This window comes from Mustela putorius, unplaced genomic scaffold, assembly GCF_011764305.1.
Source record: "Mustela putorius furo isolate JIRA1106 unplaced genomic scaffold, ASM1176430v1.1 tig00003983_pilon_pilon_pilon, whole genome shotgun sequence".
NCBI lineage: Eukaryota > Metazoa > Chordata > Mammalia > Carnivora > Mustelidae > Mustela > Mustela putorius.
In genome coordinates this window covers 5,540,400-5,552,053 of record NW_025422123.1, presented here as the reverse complement: position 1 = coordinate 5,552,053, position 11,654 = coordinate 5,540,400, and positions in this window count along the sequence as shown.

Sequence of the window (11,654 nt, the reverse complement as noted above, 5' to 3'; positions counted from 1 at the left end):
CTATGGATAAGTAAGTGTGGAAAAGGTGGGAAGAATAAATAAGGATAAAGGAATATGGTAGAAAAGATATAAAGAAGAAAGTCCAAATATCAAAGGGTGAGTTGTGGGAACCAGTGAAGACCAGTTTCACATGCTAGGTACTGGAATTCTCAAATGGGAAGGTAATTAGATTCATAAATCTTCTAAACCTTATTTCTGTGGGAAAAAAGCTTTCTCTACTTGCTAAGGAAAAATGTGTCAAAAGACAGGCCTTGCTTATTCCTTAAATTCATCTCTGTGTGCATTGAAAGAATGTATATTCTATCACCAGGTGCGGGACTGGGACAAATGACTTATTTCCCAATTAACTTATCCAGAAGTAGTCATATGAAAGAGTGCAGGAGAGCACAAGGTTTTCTCGTTTTCCACGACTGGACCACAAGACTGGGGAGCTTACTGTCAACGTAAAATCAGTCTCCCGTGGGCCCTTCACAGCTAAGCCTGGGACTCCGTTACAATACGGTGGTTTGAATGAGGCGCTAATGGCTGAGAGAATTACTGTGGCTTCCTTACATCGCAGTCTGAGCAGAACTGCATAGAGTGTGTACACATACTCAGCAACACAACTGCTTGTGAAAAGGGTTATATTAGGACGCTTGCTGCTGGTCATGAGAAAAGACCCAATTCTACGGGTTCATAGAGGGTTCAGAGATCTCAAGAACCTTGGTTTCCTTCCTTCCTGCCCTGTCATTCTCAGCACTTTCTTTCTGGGCTAATAATGCTCATGATCAGAGATGCCGACCATGACTTCCCGGTGTCATGAATAATCCCAACAATGTCCAGTGAAAGAAAAGAACATTTCTTCCTCCTGTGCTTTTAGGGACTATAAAAGCTTTCCTAAAGCTCCTCAGCGGAATTCCCCTTGTATCTTGACAACATTGGTTCACTTGCCCATGTCTAATCACTGGCACAGGGAATGAGACCACTCTGGCTTAAAGAGGTCATATTTAGGGATGCCTGGGTGGCTCAGTTGGTTAAGCAGCTGCCTTCGGCTCGGGTCATGATCCCAGCGTCTTGGGATCAAGTCCCACATCGGGCTCCTTGCTTGGCAGGGAGCCTGCTTCTCCCTCTGCCTCTGCCTGCCATTCTGTCTGCCTGTGCTCGCTCTCCCCCCCCCCTCTCTGATAAATAAATAAAATCTTTAAAAAAAAAAAAAAAAACGTCATATTTACTCTAGTTGCCTGCCTGAGGGTGGGCACTGGATCAGAACTGAGACTGTCAAAATGGAGGAGCAAACAAGGGCTTCTGAGCAGGCATAAACAGACTGCAACAAGGTGAAATGTTGAGAACCTGTAAGAAACCAGACATTTTCTGCCCTTGAAGAGCTTGGTCAAATATTGGGGTTCTCAACCTATCAGGCTTAGCAGACCCTTTTTACTACGAGATGGGAATACTCGTAACCTTGATCATACCCACTATCCTAAAATGAAATTCATACATACCTCACCTATATACACAGTTTCAGAAAGGGTCAGTCCAGTGCCTTTACTGTAATGTAGAGTAGAATGAAATCAATTTGTAATAAAACATGCATTTCAATATATAAATGCCCAGATACTACTACACTAGAAAACAATGAAGTAGGTGCTTGCTCTTAAATCCAGAAGTAAAACTGCTCAGTCAAGTACTGTTAATGCCACTGGATATTTTAAAGACTGAATTCATGTTTCCTGAGGAGCTATAAGATTACATATAGTGCGTACTGGTAACAAGTATGTTTTACTGGCCACTCAAAACACATGAATAGCATTTACTGTTGAAAATGTCCTTTTCGGGGCGCCTGGGTGGCTCAGCGGGTTAAAGCCTCTGCCTTCGGCTCAGGTCATGATCCCAGAGTTCTGGGATCGAGCCCCGCATCGGGCTCTCTGCTCAGCGGGGAGCCTGCTTCCTGCTCACTCGCTCTCTCGCTCTCTCTCTCTGCCTGCCTCTTTGCCTACTTGTGATTTCTGTCAAATAAATAAATAAAATCTTTAAAAAAAAAAAATGTCCTTTTCTGGGGTGCCTGGGTGGCTCAGTGGGTTAAAGCCTCTGCCTTCAGCTCAGGTCATGATCTCAGGGTCCTGGGATGGAGCCCCACATCAGGCTCTCTGCTCAGCAGGGAGCCTGCTTCCTCCTCTCTCTGCTGCCTCTCTGCCTACTTGTGATCTCTGTCAAATGAATAAATAAAATCTTAAAAAAAAAAAAAAAAAGTCCTTTTCCAAAATGGCGATCAAATTCTTGCTGACATTTTGAAGAAAAGAACAGTATTCCTTCTGTTAGCAGGACAGTTTGTCCGTAGTGAATATTAAAATTATATAAGTAACAAAATACGTGTTCTAGGCTCAGATAATAAAAAGGTGGCTTTATAATTTTATTGAAGTAATATTGACATTGTAGAAGTTTAATGTGTACATTTGATACATTTATATATTGAAATAGGATTACTAGAGTTAGCTAACACCTCTATCCTGTCTCATAAATACCATTTCTTTGGGGGTACCTGGGTGGCTCAGTTGGCTAAGCATTTGACTTGGTTTCAGCTTGGGTTGTGAGCTCAGGGTGAGATCGAGCCCTGTTTCCTGCTCTATGTTCAGCAGGAGTCTGCTTGAGATGATCTTCCTCTCCCTCCGCCTTCCCCGACTTGCATGTGTACAAATTCTCTCTCTCTCGCTCTAATAATCCTAAAAACTTTTTTTTTTGTGGGAACAATTAAGATCTAGTCTCTTAGTGACTGAAGTTTATAATACAATATTGTTGCCTGTAGTCACTATCCTGTGCATTAGATATCCAGAACTTACCTACTAGTTGAAAATTGTAGTTTACATTTTTAAAAATTTTAAATAGTTTTAGGTTTATAGAAATGATGCTAAGTTTCCATATAGCTCAGACCCAGTTTCCTTTATTTTTAAAATCTTACATTAGTATGCTGTATTTGTTACCACTAATGGAACTACATTGATGCATTATTATTAATCAAAGTCTACACTTTATTCAGATTTTCTTAGTTTTAAGCTACTTTACTTTGTCTGTTACAGGATCCCATCTGGGATACCACATTCTATTTAGTTGTCAGTTCTTAGACTCCTTTAGAATGTGATCTTTTGTAGACTTTCCTTATTTTCCTTGTTCTTTGGTTGTTTTGAGGAGTGCTGACTAGTCAGTGTTTCTCAGTTGGGATTTTATTAATATGAATTTTTTTATCATGATGAAACTGGGATTATGGTTTTTTAGGAGAAAGCCTATAGAGGTAAAGTGACCTTCTCATCACATCTGATCAAAGTGCACGTTACCAACACGATGTATCACTGATGATGGAAATCTTGATTACTTGGCTGAGGTGACTTTTGTTTTTTCTCCACTAATGAACACTGATCATTCTGCATCTCTTACATCACATGAGACCATGGGAAACTAAGTCCTGAGGTTTATATATGGTCCCACCTATTATGAAGTTAATCTCCACCCACCCCCTTTCCATACTGTGCTCTGAGAGGAAGTCCGTTCTATGAAGCTCACCTTCTTGAGGGGAAAAGCAAGCTTTTACCTATATGAATACTTAGACTTTCCAAAGTTGTGCAGGCCCTGACAGGATGTCTTAAAACCCTGTCTCTGGTCCACTAAGGACCAGTTGTGAAGCCCAGCCAAAAATGCCCCCAAGAGTTTCCAAAACTACCCCTAGGGGTCAGTAATGCCCTATGGAGAACCACTGGTCTAAGATCTCAAATCCTAGTTTCTTTAAAGTGGAGTGTGAACTTAAAGCATTTGCAAAGGAATCTAAATTCAGAACCCAGTTTCATGGTTTCCTCCTTATTTACATGTGGGGTTTTTTTGGCCTCTAATTCAGGTGCAATTTATTTTAGCTATTTGTCTTTGAGAGTTCTTTAGAACATTTAACTTTCCTTTTACATAAACTTTGTTGCTTACATTCATTTTGTATTTTATTTAAAATTAATTATTTTATTTAAAATTATTTTAATTTATTTAATAATAAAATAAAAATAAGTAATAAAAATATATTTTAAATTAATTTATTTCAGAGAGCACATGTGAGAAGGGGGAGGGGCAGAGAGGAAGACAAAGAATCTCAAGCAGACTCTGTGCTGAGTGCAGAGCCGCATGTGGGGCTTGATCCCAGAAATGACCTGAGCTGAAATCAAGAGTCAGTCGCCTAACCTACTGAGCCACTCAGATGCCCCTGTACTTTAAATTGAAGTCCAAAATTGGACTACAAATCTATGGTACATGGGAGCACCAGCACCACCCTGTGTTTATTTGAGAAAGTGCTAGTCAATACATTATGGAAAACCAACATAGTGTAATCATCTCACCAGATTACTGAACAGCCTCACTTCTCCCAAGGGTGGTCCCTGGGACCTGAAGCATCAGCATCACTGGACAGCTAGTTAAAAATTAAGATCTTCAGGCTTCACCTGAGACCTGAATAAGAAGCCTTATTTTCAAAGGATCTCCAAGCAATTAGCATATAGAATGTATGAGAAGCACTATTATACAGACTCCTTTCTAAAGTCACTAACATCAGAGAATTATATTCCCCAAAATATGAATTATTTTCTCCCACTACTATAAATACAGTAAAACATTCATTATTTGTAGCAATGAATGTAAGGAATGTGTATCTGATTTACAAACTCAGAGGTATAAGAAATGGAGTTTTTATTCTAACTGCATGTAATTTAAAAGCCCCATTTTCTGAGGGGGTAGGTAGAAACTAAATCTCAATAAATTCAGGATCTCTCCTACTGCTTTTCTCTGAGGTAAAATATTAAGTTCCTGAAATGTCTAGAAGGTTGGAGGAATGTGAGCATCTGATCTTCCACAGGAACCATTCTATTGGCCTTTGCTGAAATGCCAGGTCTCCTATTTGGTCCTTTGTTACAGATCTATGGGCTTGCTGTTAGACCATCCTTCATTCTGGTCTGTCACCTCCCTTGCTACTTCATTCTGCTATTTCCATGCCATGTCAGCTGTTTCCATTCTGCTATTTCCATGTTATGTCAAGGAACTCTTTGGGCCTATGAGTTCTCCTCTATAATGTTTACCCAGGGAACACTGATCATTCTGTAGCTCTTACATCACATGAGACCATGGGAAACTAAGTCCTGAGGTTTATATATGGTCCCACCTATTAGACATCCATCGCAGTCATTTCTTCGGGGATCTTCCTGACTTCAGGGTTTCTACCTGGGAAACCAAATACAGGGCCCTTTTCCATTCAGAAGGTTGGGCCTCTTCATGGGGATTCACCAGGTCTCAGAGCTCTCCCTCCTTACAACTCAAAGCACAAAGGTATTAGATTTTTGAAACTCAAAGGCCCTTTTCTTTTATAACATCTCTAAGGCCTGTGTTCTAGATGCCTGAATAGAGAAGGGCCATGGGTCACAGAAATGTAGGGAGAAAAGTTAATATTTTAAAATATCATACCACATGAATAATAGGATGTATGTCCTTCAAGTCTGTATATAGGATTTATAAATCCTGTAAGGATTTCTATCCCATTATTATATTATTGTATTATGCTCAATATGACTGAGGGCACACAATGATATTAAGTGTTCCCATTGAACCAGAAGGCTGGAAGTATGAGACAGGGATCCTGTACTCAGAATATTATAATTTGTGGAGACAAACTGCACAAAACAACAGCACAACAGCAAAGCAAAATATCAAGAGTTAAATGGGCTTAAAGGCAATAATAAGTACTCTACGTGGGGCTTTTAGTGGCAAGTTATAACACCTTTAAATCAGTGTTTCCCTTTTGGGAACAAGGACCTCTAGACAAGCCAGGACTAGAGTTGTGGGGATAGGAGGCAAAGATGCCCCCATGTGAATAACTCAGCAATGGTGGTAGGCAGGAGCTGCTCACATTTCCACCCCTTGGTTCCTAAACCCATGATGCTTGATTTAGGTATGTGCCCTGGCAGATGGCAGCATGTCATTACAGGGTTATATCTCCAAGCTGACACCTCACCTACCCCTTCAGAAGAGCATCTCATCACACTCCCACACTTCTCATCTCTCCATATCAAATTTAAACTGGCTCAAGCACTCACATGCCATTTATGTAGGAAGTTCAACATCACTCTCTTGGTGGTGCAACATGTGACAGGTCTAGCAGGTTCCCTGTCCTGTGGCCACTACCACACCTCCTTTGCTGTAAAATAGACCCTTCAGCTGCCACCACCATGAGAAAAACATGCTCCAGGCAGCCATTGCCCTTCTAGCCTAGATCCAATCATGCGACACATGGAGCAGGGCATCCCAGGTCTCTCAAAGCCTGAAACAGAGTGACCTTAGCTGATCTGCATGAGCAAGAAATCAGTGCTTATTGTAGGTTACTGAGATTTTATGGCTGTTTGTGATGTAGCATTTTTGTGGCAATAACTGATTGGCACACATTTATATCTTTACCTCTTTACATTTATAGCTTTACCTTTAAAATTTCTTAGTTTATCTTGTTCTTTTTTTTTTCTAACTTCTTAAGTGGAATAATTACTTATTATTTGCATTTAAAAAATTAGGTTTTCCTGACGATACAAACAAATGGAAAGATATTCCATGTTCATGGATTAGATAAACAAATATTGTTAAAATATCCATGCTACCCAAAACAATTTGTAGATTTAATGGAATCTCTATCAAAACACCAACAGATTTTACCCAGAACTGGAACAAATAATCCTAAAATGTGTATGGAACCACAAAAGACTCCAAATAGCCAAAGCAATCTTGAAAAAGGACAAAACTTAAGGTATTATAATCCCAGATTTCAAGATACAGCACATGTGGTACTGGTACAACAACAGACACATAGACCTATAGAAGAGAATAAAGAATCCAGAAATAAACCCATGATTATATGGTCAATTAATCCGTGACAAAGGAAGCAAGAATATGCAGTGGGAAAAAGTCTCTTCAATAAAGGTGCTGGGAAAAAAAATAAAAAATAATAAAGGTGTTGGGGAAACTGGAAGACTAAATGTAAAAGAATGAAAATGTACCACTTTCTTACACCATACACAAAAATAAACCCCAAATGAATTAAGGACCTAAACATGAGACCTGAAACCATAAACATCATAGAAGAAAGCACAGGCAGTAATTTAATATTGGCCATAGCAATATTTTTCTAGATAGTCTCCTGAAGCAAGGGAAACAAAAGCAAAAATAAACTACTGGAACTACATCAAAATAAAAAGCTTCACTGAGGGTTGCTGGGGGGAGAGGGGTTGGGAGAAGGGGGGTGGGGTTATGGACATTGGGGAGGGTATATGCTTTGGTGAGTGCTGTGAAGTGTGTAAACCTGGCGATTCACAGACCTGTACCCCTGGGGATAAAAATATATGTTTATAAATAATAAAAAATTTTAAAAAAAGCTTCTGCACAGCAAAGGAAACAGTCAACAAAAATAAAAAACCCACTGTATAAGAGAAGATACTTGTAAATGACATATCTGATAAAGGGTTAGTATCCAAAATATATAAAGAATACAACTACGGATACTACTCAATACACATAAAACCAAATAATCCAATTTAAAAATGGGTAGAAGACATGAATGGACGTTTTTCCAAAGACATACAGGTGGCCAACAACCACATAAAAAGATGCTCAGCACCACTAATCATCAGGGAAATGCAAATCAAAACCACAATTAAATATCACCTCACGGGGCATCGGGGTGGCTGAGTGGGTTAAAGCCTCTGCCTTTGGCTCAGGTCATGATCCCAGGGTCTTGGGATCAAGCCCCACATCAGGCACTCTGCTCAGCAGGGAGCCTGCTTCCTCCTCTCTCTCTGCCAGTTTCTCTGCTTACTTGTGATCTCTGTCAAATAAAAAAATAATAACAATAAAAAAAAACTTAAAAAAAAAAAAAGATATCACCTCACACCTGTCAGAATGGTTAAAATCAACAACACAAACAACAGGTGTTAGTGAAGATGCGGAGAAAGGGGAACCCTCTTGCACTGTTGGTGGCAATGCAAACTGGTGCATCCATTGTGGAAGACAGTATGGAGGTTCCTCAAAAAGTTAAAAATAGAATTACTTTATGGCCCAGTAATTGCACTACTGGGTATTTACCAAAAGTATATGAAAACACTAATTTGAAAAGATGTAAGCACCCCGATGTTTACTGCAGCATTATTTACAATAGCCAAATTACGGAAGCAGCCCAAGTGTCCACTGATAGATGAACATATAAAGAAGATATGGTATGTATATACAATGCAAACTAAAAAAAGAATGAAATCTTGCCATTTGCAACAACATGGATGGAGCTAGAGGGTATAATGCTAAGTGAAATTAGTCAGAGAAAGACAAATACCTTACATTTCACTCATATGTGGAATTTAAAAAGCAAATGATCAAAGAAGAAAAAACCAGAAAACAAACTCTTAACCATAGAGAATAAACAGATGGTTACCAGAGGGGAGATGGGTGAAACAGATGAAGGGGATTAGAGTACACTTACATGAGCACTGAGTAATGTACAGAGGTGTTCAATCACTGTATTGCACACATGAAGCTAATATAATACCATATGTTAACTAAACTGGAATTAAATAAAAATAAAGAGGTAATTAAGTTAAAATGAAAAATAAATTTAAAAAATAAAAATACTAGCGTTTCCTCAGAACTGTTTTAGTCACATAGCACAGCTTTTACTATGTATGTACTCACTGTTATTCTTATATATATATTTTTTGAAATTTCAATTTTGATTTCCTCTTTAACTCTAGAAGATCAATCTTATTTTGCTATCCTTTTGATGCTAATTGTAGTTTACTGCATTGTGGCTAGTGAATGAGAACTGTATCACTTCATCCTTTGGAAATTTACTATAATTTTCTTTGTGAACAAGCATAGGCTTGATCTTTGCTGCTGTTCCTTGGACAAAAACAGTACGTATCATCTGTTACGGTATTTACTAAGTTCTATTTACAACCTCTAGGTCAGGCTGAGAATTTAATGAAAATCCTCCACAACCAGTGCTGTCCCCTCCCCCTCCCTCTTCTCCTTCCTCTTTTTCTTTTCCCCCTTCACCCTCTTCCTCTTTTTGTTTGTCTAGTGGGTACATTGAATTCTAAGAAACATTTATTAAGATTTCTTAAGAAAATTGTAGTTTTAAAAAAATCTCTTCATTTTTGAAAAGTTTTTGCCTTCCATAGTTTACTTATAGTAGCTACTATAGTAGTAGTAGCTATTACTATACTAGTAATACTAGTATATTACTATACTACTATACTAGTATAGTAGCTATTACTATAATAGCTACTTCCATAGCTACTATAGTGTTTGATACATAAAGGTGTAGAGATATTTATTTATTTACTTGTCAGAGAGAGGGAGAGAGCGAGCACAGGCAGACAGAATGGCAGGCAGAGGAAGAGGGAGAAGCAGGTTCCCCGCCGAGCAAGGAGCCCGATGCTGGACTCGATCCCAGGACGCTGGGATCATGACCTGAGCCGAAGGCAGCTGCTTAACCAACTGAGCCACCCAGGCGTCCCTTGATACATAAAGGTTTAAAACAGATCTTCATTTCTTGGGCTTTTATCATACAGAATACCCTTTCTTTTTCTGTGTATAATGTTTTTGATCTTAAATTCCATTATACATGAAATTGATATTGCCACCTCTGCTTTCATTTTGCTTGCATCTAGTTGAAATTTTTGCTCGTCTTCCTTCTCCTTTAAAATTTTTTCTGCTTGGGGGTGTTTGGGTAGCTCAGCTGGTTAAGCATCTGCCTTTGGCTCAGATTATGATCTCAGGATCCTAGGATTGAGTCCTGAGTCCCACATCAGGTTCTCTGCTCCGCGGGAAGTCTGCTGCTCCCTCTCACTCTCCCTCAGTTCTCTCCCTCTCTCAAATAAATAAATAAAATTTTAAAAAATAATTTTTTCTACCTTATTATCTTATTTATTTATTTATTTATTTGAGAGAGAGAGAGAGAAAGAGCATGAGAAGGTAGGTCAGAGGGAGAAGCAGACTCCCCATGGAGCTGGGAACCTGATGTGGGACTCAATCCTGGGACTCCAGGATCATGACCTGAGCCAAAGACAGTCGCTAAATCAACTGAGCCACCCAGGTGCCCTCTACCTTATTATCTTAAGCTAGTCAATCAAAGTACATAGAAAATAGTGAATAGTTTCCCTCTCTCCAATAACAGCTAGTTTGAAGAAATTTACGTTAAAAATGTGGTGTATACCTACCCTTCAACACCATTCTCTAAGTTCATAAGTAAGTATTAGTGTGTTATGGTAGGCTGAATATTGGCTCCCAAAATATCCAGGTCCTAATTTCTGAAGCCAGTGAATGTTACCTTCTGTGGAAAAATAGTCCTTGTACAGGTGGTTATGTTAGGGATTTTGAGATGAAGAGGTTATCCTGGATTAACTGGGTGGGTCCCAAATACAATCTTAAGTGTCCCTGTAAGAAGGAGATGGAGGGACATCTGACACAGAAGAGGAAAAGGCAACCTGAAAATGCCAGTAGAGACTGAAGGGATGTGGCCACAAGCCAAGGAATACTGGCAGCCACCAGAAGCTGGTAAAGACAAAGAATAGATTCTTCTCTAATGACTCTGGAGAGAACAGGAAAATTAAAGATATTTATAATGCTCTCTGATATATCTTTAGACACACAATGGGTAAATAGTGCTCTCTAAGTCTCAAGGTACAAATATGGTGCCAACACTCCTATCTCTCCAAATCAAATTTGAGTTGGCTCAAACACCCAGATGCCATTTAGGTCGGAAATTCAGAATCACTCTCTTGGGCTATTCCCACTGATCCTAAATTGATTTTCTTTGATGAAGTATGTGTACCTTCTGTATCACAGTTATCTGGAGTTATTGTGAAAAACAGACTCCCATCTGACTGATGGTATCCATCAATCAGAATCTCTGGAAGAGGGGTTCAGCATGCCCCAGTGCATTCTTGTGCACACTTAACACTTCTTAGTCTGAAATTTGCACATGACTGCTAGACCAACATTCTCTGATACAATTTTCTACGATGATAGAAGTGTTTTACACATGTACTATGTAGTCACGGGCCACATGTGGTTATTGAGCTTTTAAAATGTGATTTGTGTGATTGAAGAACGGAATTTCTAATTTAATTGAATTTAAATAGTCACAGGAGCATATTTGACAGCACAGTTCTAGACGGTTAGTACCTGAGAGCAAAAACTGGATCTTCAATCTCTGTATCCCTCTGTGCCTGGCACATGGTAACCTGCACACAAAAACTGAAATAGGGGGCACCTGGGTGGCTCAGTGAGTTTAAGCCTTTGCCTTCGGCTTAGGTCATAATCTCAGGGTCCTGGGATCAGGCCCCACATAGGGCTCTCTGCTCAGTAGGGAGCCTGCTTCCCTCTCTCTGCCTGCAGCTCTGACTACTTGTGATCTCTCTCTCTGTCAAATAAATAAAATCTTAAAAAAAAAAAAGCTGAAATAGGGAACAGGTCTGCACTATTTCCATTTTTTGAGGTTCCTAGTATATTAAGAAATGACAAAACAGGATTGCAGAATTTGTGTTATATTTTAGCTGTTTACCTTACACTTTTTTTTCTGGTGATGAGATTTTAAGATCTACTCTCGTAGCAACTTTTAAATA